General features: G+C 41.0%; 1 protein-coding gene across 2 annotated transcripts in view; it reads left to right on the top strand.

Annotated features, from left to right (window-relative positions):
- The first annotated feature begins 3,742 nt into the window (after positions 1-3,742).
- The window catches only part of RNF182 (ring finger protein 182), a 58,326-nt gene continuing 47,735 nt past the window's right edge, over positions 3,743-14,333 (top strand). For both annotated transcript variants that reach the window (XM_060164275.1, XM_060164276.1), the window contains exon 1: positions 3,743-3,922. The gene's annotated coding sequence lies outside the window, so the exon portion shown is untranslated. The remainder of the gene's footprint in view (positions 3,923-14,333) is intronic.

Here is a 14,333-nt window from a genome sequence, read left to right as displayed (position 1 = left end):
GGGGTCAAAGGAGATATACTTAATGAGGTTGTAACTGGAGAAGACTGAAGTTTGTTTTTTTTTTCTCTGTTTACTCCTAAACTCATAGCTTAATGGGATAAAACATATTTGAGCTCAAGCTCTCAAATAATTTAAGGAAATTTCTTAGTGTGTAGTGCTTAAGAGTCTAGGAATTTATTTGGCTACTAAATAACTGTGTGTAATAAAGATTAGCTATTATTATGATTTATAATTGAAAAAGAAATGAGGACTCGGGTAGAGTCAAATTCCAAATTATAGAACAGGAAAATTTTTATATAAATGCTTCAGTCGAGATATCTTGTTTATTTTACATATTAGGGATTTGATGATAATATATAGAATGTATATTATCTTGAGGGTATTTGTTGCATTTTGTTAAACCTGGAAATCTTATCTTTTATCAAAATGAAATTATTATGAATGCTGATGTAATGGAACATTTTCATTTATTTTGCTATTTTAAAATGGATCAAAATATCTCTTTGATTTTGATAATAATTTTATAACCAGTTCAGGGCTGAGGAGAATTAAAATTGGATGGCTCAGCCACAGTGCCAATCAGTTTATTTAAAGGAAGATGAAAAGATTTGTTATGACTAACCAGACAAATAAAGACTAACCAGAATTGAAGGTTAAGAGAATAAGTGACAGATTTGACAAAGTATAATAAAAATAATAGTTAAAATTTATTCAGCATTGTATATGATCAGGCATCATAATTAGAATTTTTCATACATTCATTTATCTCATTCTCAGAACAATTCAATGAGGTAAGTACCATTACGATGCCCATTTAGCAGATGTGGAAACTGAGGACCAGATGTATTAAACTGCTTGCCTGGGTCATGTAGCTAATAAACAGTAGAGCTGGGATTCAGGCCCAGGTAATCTAACTTTGGTGTCTGTGGTAAAATCTTTCTAAACTATAAGCAAATGAGCTACTATTTGTCTACAACATTTTTCTATAAGTTTAACATTTTCAATAGGTTGAAAACATTGAACATAAATTGCTATATTATGGCACATGTATGAATTGGAAAGCATTAATGAGGTAATTATATTTTGTTTTAACCAAAAGTTAACTTTGGGTTTCTTGATGATTTTTAGCATAAACACTAGTAAAATTCATTACTTTACATATTTCAAAAATGGTGAGAATAAGAAAGGCCAGTCATGCATCCATACAATAATTTTCTCAGCTGTACTACCTTCATTTCCAACTTAACTCATTGGATTAATGGCTGCCACTTAACTTGTTCAAATGATATGTCCTGGCAGGTAAGGTGACAAATTTTAAATGGATGGTTTCCTTACAATCTTGTAATTTTGTCTGAGAGCTAGAATGGGGTAGACCTTAAGATAAAACTAAATCTCCTTGAGAAAAGCGAATGTCTACAAGAATACCTCACAGAATAAGGGAGAACCAGGTCACGAAGGAATTCACTACGTGTGGGCCCAACGTGGGCTTTCCCAAGCCTTCAGCATCCGGGGTTAGGCGTGGCCAACTCAAAAGCTATTCCCTGTTCTGTATTTAGTTCTCAAGCAGGCAGCAATGCATAGGTCAACAAACACTTATTAAGGGTCTTTTGATTCTTCATTGAAAAATTACTAATACTTGCTCACTGAAAAAAAAAATCAGACCAAATCGAATTGCATATAATTCTTCAATTCTTAAACGGTAGTTTCAGAGGTAACCACTATTAACAATTAGGTGTGTATTTCCCCAGACCTTTATCTATATGTCTATGTCTATGTTTCTATCTACCTAGAAATTTCTTGTACAGAAATGGGATCACCCCATTTACATTGTTCTGAAGCCCCTCTTTTTTATTTAATAAGAAATCAGTATCTTTTTATGTATTTTATATATTTTGTTCTTTTTTAATGGCTGCATAGTGTTACACGGTATGAGTGTGCCAAATGTATTTAAGCACATCACTACTGATGGACATACAAGTTGTTTCAAATTCTTGCTATTACATAATTGCTGCAATGCACACCATTGTACATCTATCATTATACACTTGTGTATTTCTGTATGACAAATTTCTGAGAATCGAGATAGCTGGGTGAAAGGGATGTACACTGAACACTTTGACAAATACTATCAAACTGCTTTTCAGCCTGTGGGAAAGACCTCGTCGCTTGACTTCATCTGGAAGTACCAATGTTCCCAGTACAGGAAAACGGCCAACCGTTCTGAGGAACAAGCTGTTTCTATTCTCCACTATAAAATGAATCTTCCATTTTCATTAATTAATATGTGTAGCTTCAATTGGTAATAACATTGTTCTGCTTTATGGCTTCTCAGATAGGTAGCAAGCCCAGAAAACATCAGCGACCCTGGGGTTTTGTTATAAGTAATTGACATTCCTTTAGTGATTCACAAGTGCCAGAAAATAAAGGCCATGCTCCCTGGGGTCTAAACGAAGACGTTGTACGTTTTGGGTTCAGTAACTGATGTTTGAAGAAAACATAGTATGGGGTGATGACTCACCCCGTGATAGCTGTCCTCCAGCTCTGTCCTTTGGAGGAAGCATTACTGTGAGTGTGCTAGTACTTTTCCCTCCTTCACCAAGAATTTCCTTAGGAGAGGATGCTTAGCATGTGCCATGGTTGGCCTCACCCTTATCTTCTACGGAGCACGGTGGCCTGCAGTGCACGGTCCGGGCTTGGCACAGAGAAAGCCAGCGCTCAAGGTAGGCGCTTAGCAGTCACCGCCAGTAGCTGAGCAGTGGAAGCAGCAGAGATTCACAATGCAGCCTCAAAGTTGAGTTTTAGCGTGTAAGGTTACAAGCGTATCCTGTGTTTACGATAAAAACTGAAGCCCCCTTCCCCCTCTTTCCTACTGGGGCCCTCCACCCGATTCGGGTGGAGTGAGCCCAGACCCGCTGAGGCGAAGCTTGGTAAGAGAAGGAGGCGGCGGCGGCGGCACGTGCGTCTTGGCAGCTCCGAGGTTGCGGCGGCAGCGGCCGCAGGAGCACCAGGACCAGTTGCTGCACGCTTCATCAGTTTGCACTGCTTTCTTCTCTCTTCAGTGAATTTCCATTTTGAGGGTACAGCTCCAAAGGAGAAAGGTGTGGAGGGGGCTTTGGAATGTCCCGTGTGGGAAGCCAAAGGGGGTGCCCACTACGAGGCAAAGAGGAATTGGCTCTGGCCCCCCTTCCCCTCTTGCTAGGGCGAGACCGACGCTTTGGCAACGGAGCCGGAGAGAGGGGTGTGTTTGTGGTGGTGGCGGCTCCTTAGGGGTCCTTGTCCCCTCGGAGCAGCCAGACTGCTGAGGAGGAGGGCAGGGGTTCCGGCGGCGGCCCGGCGGGTCCCTGACCCCGCGCGCCGGGGGGTCCCCACTGGGCCTGGGGGCCCCGGCGGTTGCCATGGTGACGCAGGGTCGGTGGCTCCGCGCAGTGGAAACAAAGCCGCTCGCCTGCCCGCCAGCTCCTCGCCCGAGCTCCTCCTCCGCCGGCGCCGCCCTCCCCTCCCAGGCGCCGCCGCCGCCGCCGCCGCCGCCGCCGGAGCGGCTCCCGGCCCCGTTCCCGCCGCCGCCGCCGCCGCCACCGCCAGCGCCACGGCCGCCGCCGCCGCCGCGGGCCAGGTAAGGCGAGCGCGCCCGCCGCGCGGAGGGCTCCGGCCGGGCGCCGGGGGTGGGGGTCCGTCCACCCGCTGCGGGGAGCGGGCACCGGGGCCCGGCTGCACCGGAGTCCCCGAGGGGCGCGTCCCCACCGGTGACGGTCTCCCCGGCCGCCCCGCAACCTCGGAGGCGCCCGGGGCACGGCGGCGGCGGCGGGCGGCAAACTTCGCGGTCGGCGCAGGGCCCAAGCCTCCTCCCGGCGCGACGGCCCTGCCAGTCCCGGCTCGACGGCGTACGGGGCGTGGAGCTGCCCGGAGACGGCCCGGCGCACGGGTGAGGCTGTGCGGAGAGGCGGGGGTGGTACCTGCCTGCGTTATCCTTTCTCTCTCTCCCTCTCCCTCTTGGCGTGTTATCGAGGCTTATAGAAAGAAAAAAAAAGATATGAAAATATTTACCTCTGGACTTTCATGTTTCCTAGTTGATTCTCTTTGAGGACGGGATGATGCTAAGGTCTCCAAGGGAACAAACGAGACTTTTTTTAAAAACAGTCTCTGAAAAGTGAGCCCAGGCTTCCATGCCTGGGACGGGAGCATTTTGAGGTGCTTCTGAAGTTCGTTTGGATTTTGAACATAACCGCCTTTATCTTTGGAAGGTGTAACTAAATGGGAAAGGTAGCCCGGTTTTCCCATCCAGCAATACCAGCGTTAATAGGATCAATACTTTGTAGATTAGATACTTGGTACCGATGTCATTGCTGCTGTTTCTGGAAGGTATTGTTTTCGTGCTTTAAGGAACTGGAAAATGCCTTGCGTTTCTATGTGTGAACCAGGTGCAAACCAAAGCACCTCTGAGGGCAGGTATCTGGGCGGTGTTTGCATCTGTTTATGAGTGTGATGCAGAGGGTTTCGATGGCGTTGCTAAGGGCATTCGGGTACTGGATGGGGAATTGCTCAAGTTATGGGTAACCTCCTCTTTTCTCAACGGCCCCAAGCCTCGCCATCATTTCGTGATATTTAGTTTGTTGCAGACACAAAGAATGGATTAAAAACAGGATTGTGAAGACTGTTTTGTAGCTACTTAGGTATCATCTTAGGTGTACTCATGTGAAAGACGGAAAACAGTTTTCATTTTTAGAAATATAGCTGATCAATTCAGAAGGAAATAATGTATTTGTTAATATTTTTTAAATTGGGGAGAAATGTCACATTGATAACTGGAAGATAATTCAACTTATTAAATTGTGTACCCAACTTAGTAAAATAATTTATAAGTTGGAAGAGGTCAGTTAGAGAACATTATATGGAAAGCAAGAAATTATATTTTTGCTAAAAGGTAGTTAACGAGAAGAAATCATTGGCAGTGATCATTTTGAATTGCAGTGAAGTTGATTAGAATTACGGATATTAAAGCTACTTGAGGTGTTAGACGTAAAGTGATATTCCTCTTCCCTCTTTTGGGATTTCAACACCTGTTAGCTAGCTGATTACTAGGTTTCTAAGTCTGTTCATATTTGCTAGTAATTAAAAAAATTTTTTAAATTTATTTATTATTTTTGGCTGCGTTGGGTCTTCGTTGCTGCGAGCGGGCTTTCTCTAGTTACAGCAGGCGAGGGCTACTCTTCGTTGTGGTGCAAGGGCTTCTCACTGCAGTGGCTTCTCTTGTTGTGGAGCACGGGCTCTAGGCACGCGGGCTTCAGCAGTGTGGCACGCGAGCTCAGTAGTTGTGGCTCGGGGGCTCTAGAGCGCAGGCTCAGTAGTTGTGGCGCACGGGTTTAGTTGCTCCACGGCATGTGGGATCTTCCCGGACCAGGGATCGAACCCGGTCCCCTGCATTGGCAGGTGGATTCTTAATCACTGCGCCACCAGGGAAGCCCTTTGCTAGTAATTTTAAGTCATGTCACTTCATTAGAAGATTGTATTGGAAACTAAAGAATTGAGTTGCAGCAACAATTTGCAGATTATTTCACAATTGGGTTTGTTGTTCAACTGAATTTTACCTGTAGCGTGATTCACAGATATTCTGCTAAATACTCTTTGATGATGGTAATGAAATGGGACATTGATTAAAATGAAGTCTATCTGTTTTCAGAAGATAACCAGGAGAGAAAAATAAGTATTTTCTCATTTAAGCATGAAAGGCAACCAGGATATTGAATCCTGGTCCTGTTATATAGACAGAATATAGTTTCATGTTTTGTAACAAAAGTAATCATTTTTGTGTTCTTTCTGAGGCACCAAGAGTACAGCTTTATTCACATCCCTGTTAGCAAATCCAACATTCAAGTGAAAGTATCCTGGACCTGCTTTTCAGCCACATGGGCCCCTCACTATGAGTTCTAGCCTGTGGCACTTAGTTTGTGTTCTGAAGAAAGGAGATAGCCAATGTTAGTTCAGCACAATAAGGACTCATGTTTTGCCTTTGCTGCTAGCTCACACAAGGCACAGGATTCAAGACAGTTTGGCATCTTTAAAGCTGTATCGCTTTCTGCCAAAAAACTGAAGTCAGTAAACATCAGCAATAAACAGGCATGTATTGCAAGCACCGCTTTGTTCTAGTGGTTTATTTTCACAGGCTCTGAAGCAGGAAATGAAGCTTTTGTCAGTGAAGTGAAAAACAACAATTTGGCATGCTTATATATGTTACTAGCATCATGAGGTAGGTGCATAACCAAATAACAAAAGCAAAAAGTGCTGTGATATCCACAGTAGCTGCTTCTTAGGAAATGCCAATGGGAGTGTGGTGTATGTCCATGGTTGAGACTGGCCACCTGGTGGAAGTAGGGAACAGCACACAGCATCCTCAGGTGTAGAATACCAGTTGTCACTCTCACTCATTCACAGTAATAGGAGTCTTCTGCGATTCTAGGCTTCAGAGTCTTAAAATTAGAAAAGTCTTAATTTTGTAAAATTATTTTATAATTTTGGAAAGTCATAGTTTTATAAAGTCTTAATTTAATGATTAAAAAAAAAAACCCTGGTCCTAATTTTTGGTTTATGTTGTAAAATTTGGTCTGATAATTAAAACCACAGCCATTGTTCTACCTGAAGAAGTATGTAACTTGACTTACCAAGCAGGTCCAAAGAGATAAAAAGAGCCAAGGCATGTTCTTGTTTAAGTAGGATTAACCTTGTACTTGTGCCATTGAAAGTCATTTGTTTGTAACCGTATGAGCCTGCATAGACAGTATTAGGCCACAGAAGCCTTTGTTGGCTGTTTCTGGGTCAGTGTTCTCTAGCAATTTCTAGCACTGTGGTAATGTGATGACTGCTTGGTAATTTAGCATGTTGTACAATGTGTTGTAGCATTTGTAAAAGCACATTTCTGAAAAAGTGATAGTTTTTTTTAAAAATGATTTCTTCATTACCAAAACACTTAGGTTTGGATTTGTGGCTGGGGAGAATATTGTTAGCCCCATGACCTCGAGGAAAAAATGCTATAAATGTAAGGTATTGTCAACTGACCTGCTGCGCGTGGTGGGTATTGATTATAACCGCTGTGCTGAGAAAAGGCACGGGAAACCCATGCTGGTGGTGATATGAAGGGGTGTTTTGTGCCATGAATTATTAGCAGAGATTGACGGAGGCTGAAAAACATCTGTGGGCCCATACTTCATTTTTTTGGTGCCCTCAGTTAAAATGAGGATAAGCTCTCTTAAGCCATTTTATAAACCACTTTACAGAATGGGAAACCCATATTTATACAGTCTAGCGCAGACTTGGAGTGTTAGAAACACAGCTCGAGGTCAGTGATTGATTTCCATAGGTGCCGGTTCTCCGTGGCAATTACATAGTTCTGGGCATCAGTCAGCAAATGTTTATCACGTGTTTCCTTCTCCGTGGCAATTACATAGTTCTGGGCATCAGTCAGCAAATGTTTATCACGTGTTTCCTTCTCTTGATTCCGTATCACTTGATAAAGTCCTCTGAGCTCTTATGGTTGAGGACTTACTTGTTTTCCAACTATTATGATCATTCTTTTATTGTATGTGTAACTCATTACATACAATACCCAAATATTCTCCATTGGCCTAGTCTTCAGCCTTCCTTTTCTTATGGGGAAAAGTTACCAGTTAATTCTTAATGCTATTTAAGTAATTTTATATCCCCAGGGCTTTTAGAAAATATGATTTGGTTAATTTCTTATTCAAGCAGAAAAATATTAGAAACTTAGTTTATAATGGTGTGTATTGAAAAACCCCCCCCCCACAACACATGTTATAATCCTTAATTTCACATTTCAGACACGTACAGAGGTTGTGTGGTGGATAGGAAAATTTGGGATCCTGTTAGGTGACCAAGTGCTCATTTCCCTAACTGCCTGGATCTAGATCTCTGCTTCTTTACCTCATCATCAGTTGAAATGAAAGCCAAAGAACCTCAAAGTGGAGGCTTCAGTGAGTTAAAAAGTGTTAGAAAGGGAGATTAATACACACTGAGACCCCGCCTGGCTTGGAGTGAAGGGGAGGGGAGGGAAAAGATGGATGGCACTGATCATCTCTTCAGCACCTTGTGGTTCAAGCTCCTGAAGCAACTCCCCACGGGCTGTTTACACGGTTTCCAGAGACTCCTGCAACAGAGATGCGGTTCTCGTCACTTAGCCCCGCTTTTTCTCCCGACTGAGTAAAAAGTGACTCCCCTGAATTGTGGTGCAAGTGCACTTTGAATATTATAAACCACAAATTAGGGCATAAGAATAAAGATTTTCGACGCAGATATATTATATAATCTAATTGGTCAGGGAGAACAGTTAGATAATCAAGACAGTAATGGAGCTATGAAATAAAACTATGTGTTTGTCCCACATATTTGGTGTGTTTAAATGAGAAATTGTTGCTCTGAGTATCAGTCCATTATGAACTGTCTTTCCTCTATGATAACCAAAGTCGTTCAAGGGAGACATGGCGTTTTACACAATTTTATCACTACCTGTCGTGTCAGGCATAGTTGTATTGAAGAATAGATGCTTACTCAGACTCTTGAATGGTAAACCTCTAATGAAAGGTTTCTGTGTGGTCTTATCTGGCATTTTGTCTTGTTTCATATAGTTTCCTCTGACCCTGGTTAATATGATTGCAGTTCCATCTTTTTTCTATCAATCAAACCCTTGCTAGCGCTTCCTAATAGAAGCTGTGTTCTAAACGCTTTACAAATATTAATTTATTTAATCCTCTTAAGAACTCTACGAAGTAGGTACTACTGTGATTCCCCATTTTCAGAAGGAGGAAACTGATGTGATCTTTCTCTGTTATATTAACCTACAGATATACAAAATGTACCAGATTCCTGGCTTCTTTATGTCAAGGAATGCAGCAAGCTTTGCTTTTTAATTCACTGAAATAAAGGCACTTGGGCTTTTTTCTTATTTTAATGAAAAGAAACAAAACCTAAAGTCATAAAATGAGAATCATTTCTTCATAGTGTATTGTGACATATGCCAGTGTGTTCTATACTTTAAAGAACTAGAATAAGCGAATTTATACAAAAGATACTTTTGAAGGTAGTTGTTCTTTCACTTCTTATTTGTATTCATATATTGAAAGAATATATATTCCCTATGGTGTTAGCCTTGCTATATGCATGTAAATATATCTTTTATATGTGTCTATTTTTTATTGCCTTATGTAGACTATCATCAGTCTAGGCTCACCTTTTAAAAAAATTGAAGTACAGTTGATTTAAAATATTATATTAGTTTCAGGAAGACAGCATAGTGATTCCGTATTTTTGCAGATTGTACTCCAGTATAAGTTATAATTCCCTGTGCTATAAGCTCACCTGTTCTTTCCTCAGTAGCTCTAACCTGTCCTGAGGACCAGGTGATACTCCCTTCTCACTCATTCTCTTCCAAGAGAACTCTGTGTATACCATTTTTTTTTTTAACAAATTGAGCATGTTGTTGGAAAATACATGTATCTGTTTTTTGTGCTAGACTGTAAACTTCTTAAGAACAAGAACTTACTCATTTCCAAAGATAAGATAGGTACAAATGGGCTTTTCTTATTTGAATACTTAAAAGATTTTTTATGTGATATTAAATTATTATTTTTAAATCTAGTTCCAAAGTCAGTATTGAGGGCCTTAAAAATGTCAATTTTAGGATCTTAGGAAAGTGACTCAAATTTCTTAGAGTAGTATTACTTCAGTTATCCAAGTTTCAAAAGGTATCATTAGGGCACTATAAAATTACTTTGAGCTTTTAGTTATTTGAAGTACAACATTAGAAATCAAATACCACAATTTCATTTTCAAATTATTTGGGTTCCTGAAGGTCTTTTCTTAAAAGGTTATATGTAGGGCTTCCCTGGTGGCGCAGTGGTTGAGAGTCCGCCTGCCGATGCAGGGGATACGGGTTCGTGCCCCGGTCCGGGAGGATCCCACGTGCCGCGGAGCGGCTGGGCCCGTGAGCCATGGCCGCTGGGCCTGCGCGTCCGGAGCCTGTGCTCCGCAACGGGAGAGGCCACAGCAGTGAGAGGCCCGCGTACCACAAAAAAAAAAAAAAAAAAAAAAAAGGTTATATGTAAAAAGCATAAAAAACACTAGCTAGCTTAATTTTATACTAGCAGTTATGCATAAACTTTTGATTATTCCAGTCAAAGAGAGCAAAAAATGGATCTTTAAAAATCATTTACGTTTGTCTTTATAATGCTTTTAGTATTTTACCTTCTAACCTCTCTCCCCCTTATAAGCTCATGTTCTCGCTGTCTCCATAGAAGAGTGATTAAGTGTTTTAATTTCAGGGGGCTTTTCTTATTTAAGCTATATGAAAAGTAAGATTAAATAAGAGACAGGTGTCCATAAAAGCAAGTAATGAAATATAGTTCTGTAGGTTCTTTTAATAATAAATATTGTAATAGCTATCATTAGTCTATTAAGTATGCTACACAAAATATCTTTTTGAACTTCACAATAACTCTTGTTTCCTCATGTGTAAAATGCTAATAAATAGCTTATCCAAGATCACACAGAGTTGGTACATTTAAAAACATGATTTGCGTGATAAATCACAATCTGAAGTTGACTATGATTGCTTTGTTCATTACCAGCCAACAAAGAAGGCCTTCCTGCTGCAGTGAAGATGCTTTTTGACTATGTATGTTTTGGAAAGAGTGCAGTTGAGGACTGCGTGGTGGGGCAGATTCAGGATGGTGGGTGTGGTCAATTTCGAGAGGGGAGATGGTTCTCAGGAGGTAACCAAAACCATATGTCCTTGTTTATGTTCATTGATGCAGACTCTAGGTGGGGTTTTGGTGTAGAAGGAGGGGGAGAATGTTTCCCCTGAAACCTATTTTTAGAATTAAAAACAAAATGAAAAGGAATTATCTTCTCTCTCCTGAATTTGTTTTATTTGGTACTGTGCCCTGGATTCAGAATTAACCCCCAAAAGGGCCATATGAGATGTTACAGGATGAAAAGAAATGCAATGAAAAGTAACTCAATAAATGTCACATCCCTCAGGCGGGACTTCTCTGAGGGTCAGAGCAATATGTTCTCTGTCACTGCGGGAGAGTTCCTTGTCTTAGGAATCTGGAGGCCTGGAGTATGGGGATCAGAATGAAGTCAGAAGCCTTGAAAACTGTTCTCATTTGGGTCACTCCCTTTTGTACATCATGGTTTTTTCCTGGAATTCCTACTGCAGACCTTTCTTGGTAGCTACTGGGAAAAAAGAGGAATGAGAGACTTTTAGTTAAAGTCTTAACAGCATGTAAAAGCTCACTTTTTTGAACAATTAGTTATTTTTGTCGATGTGAGCCTTTTTTCAGGTTCAAGGGCAATCTGAGAGTCAGTAAAGCACAGTGGTTAAGAGCATGCATTTTGAAGCCAGGCGGCCTGTATTTGAATGCTGGCTGTCCTACCATCTAGCTGCATGACCTTGGGGCAGCTCCTTCATCGTGCTGTGTCATCATTTCTTGACTGTGAAATGGGGAGAATATTAACTTACTTCATTGGGTTGTGAGGATTAAGCGAATAAATATGTGTAAAGTCTTAATTATTAGCAATTAAGAGTACGTTTTGTCTACAGAAAGAGCAACTGATATTTGATGTTTTTGCAGGTAAAAATAAAAATCGAGTTTCCTTTAGGCCTCTAAGTTCCAACTTACTTATCTTCTTATTCTGCTTATAGAACTGGTAAATGTGAGCCATCACCTTCACTTTTTCTTCGATGAAACTTTAGTTCAAATCGAACAGATTGAGCGCCTTAAACTGTCAGTCTCATTGATAAACTTAGTTAAATTTCAACCCTTAAACATTTTCAATTGTGTATATAAATTTCATATAGTTGATTTTCTTTTTAAACAAATCAGATGCTTAGTGGGCAAATGTACGACTCACATGAGTGAAACCTTTCCAAATACTTAGCTCAAGTTCCTTTGACTGTTCATCACTTACAAAATTAATATTTTATAGATATAGCCAAATCCTAAATAAATCATATGCCTAAATATAGCACACATTTTAAACGACAATCACGGGGCTAATCTGTCAGTTTATGTCAGATTCTTTTAAACATTAAAAACATAATAATTATGCACAAACTGTTCCAATTAATATAAAACATATTTCTAAACTTTTCTAAAAAGTATTAACGTGAGTCTGATTTTCTTCATCATGTCTATACACTCTAAACCTTCTCTAGATTGGAAAGGCACTTACCCATTGGAAAGAAGTTTATTATCTCGGGTAAGCTGGAGGTACCGTCTTAGGTGAACTTTCGTTATCGTACCATTCCACATTGATTTCGAGTTACTGCTTGACTGTTTTTCATTAAAACATGGCTCCTTATTGATCGTAGATTTAAGGCTTAGATGCTGCACTTGGGCTACATATATCCTGGATAATTCTTCCTGTGACCTTGAATGACAGGCTTCACCTGTCACCATGACAACAGGTGACTCCAAATTATGCTCTTCAGATAGTACTGGTGTTTTAATCCTTAGACCAGTGCTGTCCAATATGTCATTTTAAGTTTCAGGTAGCCATATTAAAAAAGTAAAAAGTGATTTTAATAAGAGATTTTACTTAACCCAACATGTGCAAAATATCATTGTAATTTCAACATGTAACAATATAAAAATTACTAACAAGATTTTTGACATGCTTTTTAATTGTTTCATGAAGTCTGACATGTATTTTACACTTACACAATTTCTCAATTTAGATGCGAAATTTCCACCAGTTACAATGAAGTGTAGTCCTGCGCAAATGGTAAAATTGTCATTGATGGAAAAATATTGGACATTGCTTCAATTTCTAAATTTAAATTAATTAAAATTAAATAAAATTAAATTATCTTTTCCATAGTTGCACTAGCCGTATTTCACATGCTCAGTAGCCAGATGTGGTTTGTGGCTACCATATTGACGAGTGCAGCCCCAAACTGGATTCAGATTTGCTTCTCACCTAATTTTTCTGTCCGCTCCAGGCTAAGCCCCGCTGCTGTTTCAGATATCTTTTCTACTCAGTTGGGTTCTTCATTTCTCCAGCTCACAGTAATTTTAATGGCATCCAATTGGCTTGAAAGGCATTTTAGTGTCATTTCATTAAAGCCCAATTTCAACTCTTTTCTACTTTTACAACTGGTTTCTCAGACAGTTTTCTCATTTGTTCATTTACAGCAGTAGTAGTTTCAAAGGAGATGCACTGTTTCATCATACGTAGTTTGCCACGTAGAGAGAAATGTTAAGACTTCAATGTAACCCGTGTGTGAGCCCAAGTGGCTGATTCTGGCAACCCTCCTCCTTTTCCCTGTCTGCTCACTATCCTGCCATCCTCAACAACCGTCTCTCATCTTCTTCTCTCCCCTCAAACATGTGCCTCCTCTTGCCTCCTTGCCCTCTGCCGATGACCTTGCTTCTGGAGAACTTGCACAGGCTTCTACCACTGCGTCTTCAGTCTCACCTGCTTCTGAACGCACACCTACTACCATCTCCCCAAGGGACCCCAAGTGGCTGGGCTCCTTTCTAAACCCTCCTCCTCCACTTGTGCGTTGTGTACCTTCCCCTCTTGCCCACTCACAGATAATGGTCTTTTTCTCTATCATCAGTTTCCCCCACTATTGGATAATTTCCATCAGTTTATATACTGTAATACTATAAACTTTTTTTTTTTTTTTTTTTTTTTGCGGTACGCGGGCCTCTCACTGTTGTGGCCTCTCCCGTTGCGGAGCACAGGCTCCAGACGTGCAGGCCCAGTGGCTATGGCTCACAGGCCCAGCGGCTCCGCGGCATGTGGGATCTTCCTGGACCGGGGCACAAACCCGCGTCCCCTGCATCGGCAGGCGGCCTCCCAACCACTGCGCCACCAGGGAAGCCTTATAAACTTTAATAATTTAAGCTCACCTTAAATACCCCCACAAACACAATACTTCCTTAACCCCTACATTTTTCTTCAGCTTCAACACCATTTCTCTGCTCTCCTTTATAGCAAAATGTCCTGTAAGAGTTGATCTTTGCTTTTTCTCTCCTCCCATCCTTGAATCTATCCCAGTTTGATGTGCACTGAAAGTGCTTCAAAGTGACCTTGCCAAAAGGTCCACTGAAAGTGCTTCAAAGTGACCTTGCCAAATCCGCAATCAGTTCGCAATCTTCATCTTACCCAGCCTTTCAGTAGCATTTGAGAGTTGATCAATGCCTTCTTCTTGAAAGACTTCCTTCACTTGGTGTATGCATTCACTGGTGCTTTAGTCATGCTGCATTACAAACCACCCTAAAACTCAGTAGCTCACATTTAAATTTTCGTTCATAGGT

The sequence above is a fragment of the Lagenorhynchus albirostris genome, chromosome 10, assembly GCF_949774975.1.
Source record: "Lagenorhynchus albirostris chromosome 10, mLagAlb1.1, whole genome shotgun sequence".
In the NCBI taxonomy this organism is placed as follows: Eukaryota; Metazoa; Chordata; class Mammalia; order Artiodactyla; family Delphinidae; genus Lagenorhynchus; species Lagenorhynchus albirostris.
The sequence above is the reverse complement of the archived record's forward strand: the minus strand, read 5'-3'. Positions and strand labels throughout refer to the sequence as shown.